The sequence below is a fragment of the Ursus americanus genome, chromosome 8 (assembly GCF_024610735.1).
Source record: "Ursus americanus isolate L20-20 chromosome 8, mUrsAme1.1.p, whole genome shotgun sequence".
NCBI classification, from domain to species: Eukaryota; Metazoa; Chordata; class Mammalia; order Carnivora; family Ursidae; genus Ursus; species Ursus americanus.
The window spans coordinates 17,853,984-17,863,268 of NC_142134.1; the positions used below are offsets into that span (position 1 = coordinate 17,853,984).

Consider the following 9,285-nt stretch of genomic DNA (forward strand, 5'->3'; position numbering starts at 1 on the left):
GTGTATGTGGTAGGCAGAATTCTAATAATCATCTACACTGATCCTGGCCTTTTCGTAAACGCCTCCCCTTCAAGTGTAGGTGGAATTTCTGATTATGATCAGATATCACTCCTTTGAGTAGGTCACATTCTGTAGCAAAAGGGAGATTATCTGGGTTTTCCTTTAAAATTGGAGTATTTAGCCGATGAGCAGTAGAAGTCAGAGAGAATCGAAACATGGGGGATTCACAGCGAGGAGGAGCCTGCTGCTGGCCATGAAGGGCTCTGCTGAGGCGATATTGTGAACTGGTTATGGAGGGGCCACATGAGGAGGAATATAGGCAGCCTCCAGGAGTTGAGAGGAGCCAGACGACGACCAGCAAGGACATGGGAACCTTAGTTCTACAATCATATAGAACTGAAAACTGTCACAGTCCTAATGGGCTTGGAAGACTTCCTTAGTGGAGTCTCCAGAGAAAAATACATCCTGGCTGATGTAAATCCCATGAGCCCCTGAGCAGAGGACCCAGGACGTGGGGCCAGACTTCTGCCTTACAGAGCCATGAGCACACAAATGGGTGTTGTTTGTGATAATCTGTTACATAGCAACAGAAAACCAACGCAGTCTATGTGACTACTCCCAGGCCTTCAGATTCCTCATCTGTACTGATTTCAGAGAGATAAAAGGCCAAACAAAATGACCTTTAGGATTATAGAAACGTGATCCTCATTTATTCATTCAATTATTTTTAATGACCACTGCTATGTGCCCATCACTGTCGTAAGTACTGGGATACATCTGTGAACAAAAGCAGACAGAAATATAGGCAGCCGACCTCTTTGGAAGGGCGCACAGGAATCATTACCATAGCAAGAACCCACATGTGTTTAGCACTTTCTATATTACAAAGCATTTTTTCATACATCTTCTTATTCTGTTTTCTACTAGAATTTTCACTGAATGAGGTATTACTATTATTATTGTCTTTTTACAGATATGCAAACTGATGCTCTTGTCTTAGAGATGAAGGGACTTTACAAACTCAGCTAGCTATTAATGGAATAGCGGGGACTCTTTGCTCTTTATATTACATGGATCTGTTAGTAATAGCCTGTATTTTAAGGAGTGTTTGCCATGTGCAGGTATGGTGTTGAGTTCTTTACATGGATTATCTGATTTCATCTTTACAGCCACTCTGTAAGGTTGACTCAATATCTATCCTCATTTTACAGATGAGGAAATTGAGAATCATGAAGGCTTAACAACTTTCCATGCTGAAGCTAAGACCCGAACCCTGGTGGGCTGACTGCATGATCCATTTTCTTCATCACTAAGCTAACTGCCTTCCCAGGCCCACATTACTGTGTTGGCCCTCCAGGGAGCCTGGCTGTCTGTACACACTTATGCTCTTAGGGCCTAGGTATGTCCTCAGTTTTTATGACTGTTTGTGTTTTTGCTGATGTCTCCTATTTTCTTGTAGGTTATTTTTTCAACTCATAAAATGTAGACTCATAGGTGAACAGAAAATCATAGATTATTTTCTTGATAATTTTCATAAAGAATGTGTGACATGAGGAACATTATCATAGGGTCAAGCATTGTCTGCCTCTCAGATTTTCATCTCTAACAATGCCATCAAAAAAGTTCAGGAGGTTAGATTTATCCCCCCACATAACTCTCTTCTCTTAGCAGCCTACTCTGAACTGTTAATCCATGAAGGTACACTTCTTTCAGACAGATTATAAATCTTGAAGAGAAGGTCCATGTTTTAAACATTTCTGTCATATCTAGTATTGTTCTGGACACAATAACGGGTACATCTTCACTAAATTAAATCTCAACTTATCTCAAATTGCATTGAAATTACACACACACATGCACGCATACACACGCACACACACACATTTCCTCCAGCCTGTCTCATTTCTTGAGAGTAAGAATTTCCATGTTAGCTATCTTCCTTCCTTTGCTCTATAAAAACCTCTTTCCAATTTCAGTTGGTACTCTGGTGTTCTAGGGTTTGATTAATGAGTTTGTGTTTAAGCTGTCCATTCCATTTAAAATGATAATAACTTTGATTGTATCCCCTTCACCCTTTGTCACTAAACCTAAACAGTCTTACTTTTAAAAAGTTTAACCTCAAAGACTATGGCTTCAGCCATCCCGTTCATTATTATTGAAATCGTCTTTCTCCAAGGCTTGTTTTTCAGTGCTACGGGGACCAGAATTTTGTGCATAATGTATAATTTTGCATGAAAGTAAGATATTGCTTCTTAATTTTATTTACCCTGCCTCTTGGGTTGATGTTTAATATTTTTGTACTCTTGACTGCAGCAGAATACTGAAAAGGCTCAAAATGACTCGTAGGTCCATTAACTGGGTAGTGACACTCTGCCCCGTATCTTTTGTGTATATTTGGAAATTTTCTTAACATATTATTGTGATCCTATTATTTTATATCTGTTTAAAAACTACATTAAATTTTATATATAAGTGCTATTTGAAAGTACTTTTTTTTTTCTAGAAGAGGTACAGCTCTTTTAGTGAACAATTTCCAGTGTAAACTGATACTTTTGGAAATCCCAATCAGATTTTGCCTCAGATTACAATTTTATAGAATTTGACTGAATGATAGCATCTCAGAGATAGTTCAATTCAAATTCCTCCTTTAATAGATGAAACAGACCTAGAAAAGGCAAGTGACAGGACACAGGTGGGCCAGTTTATTGAGCAGTGAAAACTGGGTAAGGAAACTTAAATCCATTAAATGAAAGAAGAGAAAATTGGGTTAAATATAGGGACTTATATTACACTGCTATGATTTTTTAAATTTTTCTTTCTTTTCTTTATAAAGTAGGAGAACTAAGAGTCAAAGGACCACCATTTTAATTATCTTTAAAAGTCAAGTGTATGGGGTGCCTGGGTGGTTCAGTCAGTTAAGTGTCTGACTCTTGATTTCGGCTCAGGTCATGATCTCAGGGTCGTAGGACTGAGCCCCATGTTGGGCTCCACATCAGTGGTGAGTCTGCTTGAGATTCTCCCTCTCCTTCTCGCTTTGCCCCTCTGCCCCTCCCCCCACTCATGCACACTCTCTCTCTTTCTCTCAAATAAATAAATAAATAAATGTTCAAAAAAAGTCAAGCATAAATAACTGTTTTTTATTTTTTTTGAAAAGGAAAAAAATGAGATTCAAAGAAAAAGTCACAAACATTTGTTATCAGAGTAGGTTGACGTTTTAGAGCTCATGGATTTGGCCCTGGAAAGGCCTTGATTCCCAGATGATGACCTGAAATTAGAAAGGAATGGTCTTCTCAATTCATGCATAAAACCAGGTAGTTGAATACAGTTACGAATTAATGTGTAAGTGCTAAATTGTATTTAGATATTTAATTTATCTAAATTTTAGGTATTATATATAGCTTTCAAAATTTTCTTTAATATCGTTATATCAACATTTTGATAAATAGTTACTTTTCCATTTCAAGGAGACAAAAAATGTGATAATGTTGCTCTGGGTAGTTGGTAATTGAAAGCTTGACTTCCATGCACAAAATTGCTGCTACTCTTCTAGACGGGTTTACTCTAACTGCACACAGAGTATTTAAGGAAAATAAGCAGCCTGTTGCATGTTCACTTTCTACACCTAAACATGTGAAGCGATGATAACAAATGTCTCACCATAGAGAAGCTTATCTTCTACTCTCACACTTTTGATTCATGCACCGATGATATCTTTCTAAACTTTCTACACTTTCCACAGTTATTTATTTTACTATCTTATAATGCATAGTGCCTCAACAACTTGGGTATCTCATCTTGTAGGAGCTTTCCTCCATTAACGTTTTTCTAACTATTCAACTAAAGGCATATTGACTTAACCCTACCCAATTTTTCCTTTTTCTTCTAAGTTTTTTATCCTTCTCCATTAATCTCATAGAGACTCAATTTTAACAACAATTTTCATGGGAATGTTATAAAAGACTTTTGGAAATTTAATGTCAGGATAACTCTTACGAACATTCTTTCCCCACAAAATGTATCAGCTTCTTGTTATAGATGTCTTGTTAATTTACATCGTGGTCTCAACCTCCATTGAACGTTCTCTACGATGCATTGGTTTTGCTCCTAATTGTTGATGTTGTCTGGAATGTTTGACTTCAGGAGTGGAAGAGCTGGTTAGTAGGTTAAATCCCACTATTCTTTAGAGTATTTTGAAATTTTGAATTAATTTCCAAAATTCATATGTTGGGGGATTTCATACAAAATATTTACATTTCTGAAATTTTTATCTTCTCTTGTACAATTAGAGAGCTGAAAACATTTGCTTTGCACCCCACATGTCAGTAGTCTGTTGGAACTCTTCAGATGGGCCATGTGTTACACAGTTTGCCTCAGTCCCCACCTTGCCCCTTCAGCCTTCTAGGTTACCTGCCTGACCTAGGGGAAAGTGAATATTAGAGGGTTAAATCCATATGAAGTAATTCTGAAATTCCCATCTCCTTATGTGTATATGCCTTTAAACATCAATTTTAGTCCCCTCAGTCCCTGTTATTCAATAAAATGGACACAGAAAGCTAATCAGTAACTAAGAAAGGCAATTAAAGTTCAGAGTTTTTGAATCTCCGGGTAAGGAGAGCCAATAACTTTCCTTTGCAATCGAGAGAGGATACTGTTACAAAAATTGCCTTGACCTGCTTTTTTGCACTCATGATTGTGATAGGAAAGCCATATTTGATCTATTGTAAGGAGCTTATACAGATCTTTGTATTTAAATGCTTCTTTCTTTTATGCACATATTTATCTAAAGATGTATTAAGATCTTTAGATAGATGTAAACATCTAAAAATGTTTAATTTAAACATATTAAACATTTTGGAAAAGATATGCCAGTCAATGAAAGGACCTATTTATTCAAATTTAATAGAGCAAAAGCTTTTATACATGTTCCCTGGTCATGATAGGACTTGCCATGGTATGGAACTTGCCCTCCCACCATAAACAACTAAAAAATTGCAGAATTGAGACAACAGGCAATCCAGGATGGCGATCCTTTAGAAAAATATGAGCCCTATAAATGTTCTGCCTCTAGAGGTAATTTTTAAACAGTGGAAGAGGGAGGAGGAACCTAAGCATAGTACATTACACTTATTGATTTAAGGAGATAGAGATTGAGGGGCTGAAGCAGCTTGAATTTGAAAACGGAGTACCGGAGAAGAAAAAGCTATGCAGAACAGGAGAGCTTAATGAACTTGCAGAGTGGGCTCCTAAAGTCTTTGAATGAATAGCTATCAGTGTATTTATTTATGAAGCTAAGAAAAGAACACGTGTCGTGAGAGGGATATAAAATAAAAAAAATCAACAGCTCACACAGGGTAGAGAGATGACCAAATTCCATCTAGCCAGATTAGAGAGATCTCATGGAACACTTCGGGCAATTAGTAGAAACCCCAGAAGGGTCATGCCTCAATAACAAGGCTAAATTAGTCTGAGAATGAAGTTCCTAAACCTGCCCTAAGAAAGTTTAAACAAAAAATCTTAAAAGGAGTAAGCGATAATTTATCTGATGTTTAAGACAGATTTCAAAAACAAAATCATCCAGCGTTAGTGTAATGTCCACAATGTCCAGCACCAAAATTACTAGATATGTGAAAAAACATGTGTGACCGTAACCATGACTAGAAGATCGGTCAACAGAAGCAGAGCCAGAAATGACAGAGATAATGGAACTAGCAGAGAAAGACTTTAACACAGCAAGTGTAAATATTTTTAAGAATTTAATAAAAACATGAACACAATGAGGACAGATATAAAAAACAAAATGGAACTTTTATACATTAAAAATATGTCAGCCCTTAAAAAACAAGGTTTTGAACTGCATGGATCCATGTATATGTGGATTTTTTTCAACAAATTCAGCAGAGTACTGAAAATGTGTTTTCTCTTCCTTATGATATTCTCAATAACATTTTCTTTTCTCTAGCCACTTTATTGTAAGAACACAGCATATAATACATATGACACACGAAACGTGTTACTCGACTGTGTTATTGGTAAGGCTTCTGGTCAACAGTAGGCTATTATCGTTAAGTTTTTTGGGAGTCAAAAGTTACATGTGGATTTTCAACTGTGTAGGAGATTGGTACTCTTTAATTCCTGCATTGTTCAACGGTCACCTGTAGATTTAAAATAAAAAATCTGCAGGATAGGTTTAATTAGGAACTTAGGTACTGCATATGAAAAATTAGTGACCTTGGGAACCTAGAAATAGAAAATATTCAAGTTGAAAAGCAGAGAGAAGAAAATATGAAAAAAAATACTGAATAGAGTTTCAGTGAGCTATAGAACAATATTAAGAAATCTAACATGCATGTAATTGGAGTCCAAGAAGAGAATGGGGCAGAAGAAAAATTTGGAGAAATAATGATAAAGAACTTTTCAAATTTAAGAAAATGTACAGAACCAGAGATATAACATAGACAACAAATGGTAAGTAAAATAAACATTAAGAAAACAATATCAAGGCATATTATAATCAATATGCTGAAAACCAGGGCACCTGGGTGGCACAGTTGGTTCATTGTCTGACTCTTGGTCTCAGCCCAGGTCGTGATCTCAGGGTTGTGAGATGGAGCCCCATCTCAGACTCCATGCTCAGCCCAGTCTGCTTGAGATTCTCTCTCCCTCTGCCCCTCCTGCTTGTGCTCTCTCTCTCAAAGATAAAATAAAATAAAATAAAATAAAATAAAATAAAATAAAATATTGAAAACCAGTGTCAAAAAGCAAACTTCAAGAGCAGCTAGAGAAATAGAACACATTATATATAGCAAAACAAAGATAAAAAAAGACCACAGATATACAGCATAACCAAGTGGGATCAATCCCAGGTATACAAGGCTGATTCAACATTCAAAGCCAATTATTGTAATCTATCACATCAAGAGACTAAAAAAGAAAAACTGCGTGATCACATCAATGGATACAGAAAAAGCATTTGACAAAATATAACACTCATTCATGATAAAAACTCTCAGCAACCTAGGAAGAGAGAGGAACTTTCTCAGCTTGATAAAGATTATCTATAAAAAAATCTATAGCTCACAGCATACTTAGCAGCGAGAAAATAGAAGTTTTCTCACTAAGATCAGGTACAAAGAAAGGATGTTTCCTCCCAGCACTCCTTTTCTTTTTTCTTTTTTTAAAAGATTTTATCTATTAAGTTGAGAGAGAGAGAGAGGGGCACACGTGCATGAGCGGGGTGAGAGGCAGAGGGAGAAGCAGACTCCCTGCTGAGCAGGGAGGCTGAGACTTCGGGCTCTTTCCCAGAACAATGAGATAGTGACCTGAGCCAAAGGCAGCCGCTTAACTGACTGAGCCACCTAGACGCACCCCCACCCCCACCACTGGTTCTAGCTAATGCAATAAGACAAGCAAAGGAAATAAAAGATACACAGATTGGGAAGGAAGAAATAAAACTATCTTCATAGATGACATGATCATCTGTTTAGACAATTTGAAAGAATTGACAAAAAATGGGAATAAGTGGTTATAGCAAGGTTGTAGAACACAAGGTTAATATGCAAAAGTCAATCGCTTCCCATATACTAGCAATGAACAAATGGAATTTGAAATTAAAAGCATAATGCCATTTACTTTAATACCCAAAGAATGAAATACTTTAATATAAATCTAACAAAATATGTATAAGATTTATATGTAATTACAAAACTCTGACAAACAAAATCAGAGAACTAAATAAATGAAGATACATTTTCATGTTCGTGGATAGTAAGACTGAATATTGTGATGGTATCAGTTTTACCCAACTTGATCTGTAGATTTGATGCAACTCCAGTCAGATTCTCAGCAAGTTATTTTGTGGATATTGACAGACCGATTCTAACATTTATATGGAGAAGCAAAAAACCCAGATAGCTGACACAACAATGAAGGAGAAGAAGAAAGTCAAAGGACTGACACTACCTAACTTCAAAACTTACTAGAACTCTTCCAACTGTGCTTGGCAGCAGGCTACCACCATGAGCCACATAATTTTGGTGTAGAGAAAGGGTGTCAGTTCAGCATTCTACACCCACATGAAGGACTGCCTGTCTGTGCACTGTGGACTTCGCAGAGTGGTCAAGCTATGTCAAGGGCATCGTGAAGAACATCACCCATGACCCAGCCTGGGGTGTGCTGCTCACTGAGTAGACTTCTGGGACCCTTACTGGCTTAAGAAGTGGAGGGAGCTGTTCATCGCTGCCAAGGGCATCCACACTGGCCAGTTGTGTACTGTGCAAGGAGAACCAGCTCAACATAGGCAATGAGCTCCCGGTGGGCAGTATGCCGGAGGGCGTCATTGTGTGTTGCTGGAGGAGAAGCCTGGTGACTGGGACAAGTTGGCCTGAGCCTTTGGAAACTACACCGCTATCATTTCCCACAACCCTGAGACCAGGAAGACCCAAGTGAAGCTGCCCTTTTGGTTCAAAGAAGGTCTTTTCTTCAGCCAACAGAGCTATGGTAGGTGTGGCGGCTGGAGGTGGCCACACTGACAAGCCCATTCTGCAGTCTGGCTGAGAGGAATTGCTGGCCACGCATGTGGGCTGTGGCTATGAATCCTGTGGAGCATCCTTTCAGAGGGAGCAACCACCAGCACATTGGTAAACCCTCTGCTATCCACAGAGATGCCCCTGCCGGCCACAAAGTGGGTCTTATTGCTGTCCACCAGAACAGGGGTCTCTGGGGAACCAAGACTGTGCAGGAGAAAGAAAACTAGGGTTGAGGGGCTCAATAAAGTCTGTCCTTCTGCTACTAAACAAAAACAAGGACAAAACAAACAACAAGAACAACAACAACAACAACAAAACCAACTTACCAGAAAGCCTATAGTAATCAAGACAGTATGGTATTGATAAAAGAAGAGACAAATAGATCCATAGAACAAAATACAGAAAAATACAAAATATATAAAAATAGTCAACTGGTCTTTGACAAAAGAGCAAAGACTATACAATGGAGCAAAGACAGTCTTTTCAACAAATGGTGTTAGAACAGCTGGACACCCTGAAAAAAAAAAGAAGAATCCAGACACAGACCTTACACCCTTCATAAAAATTAACTCAGAATGGATCATAGGCCTAAATGTAAAATGAAAAACTATAAAACTTCTAGAAGATAGCATTGGAAAAAACCTGGATGACTTTAGGTATGATGATGACTTTTTACATGCAACACCAAGGGCATGATCCATGAAAGAAATAACTGATAAGGTGGACTCCATTAAAATTAAAAATTTCTGCTCTGTGAAAG

At 37.8% G+C, this 9,285-nt stretch overlaps 1 pseudogene; it reads left to right on the top strand.

Annotated features, from left to right (window-relative positions):
* The first annotated feature begins 1,113 nt into the window (after nt 1-1,113).
* Nucleotides 1,114-8,752, top strand: LOC123789556 (large ribosomal subunit protein uL2 pseudogene; annotated as a pseudogene).
* The last annotated feature ends 533 nt before the right edge of the window (nt 8,753-9,285 follow it).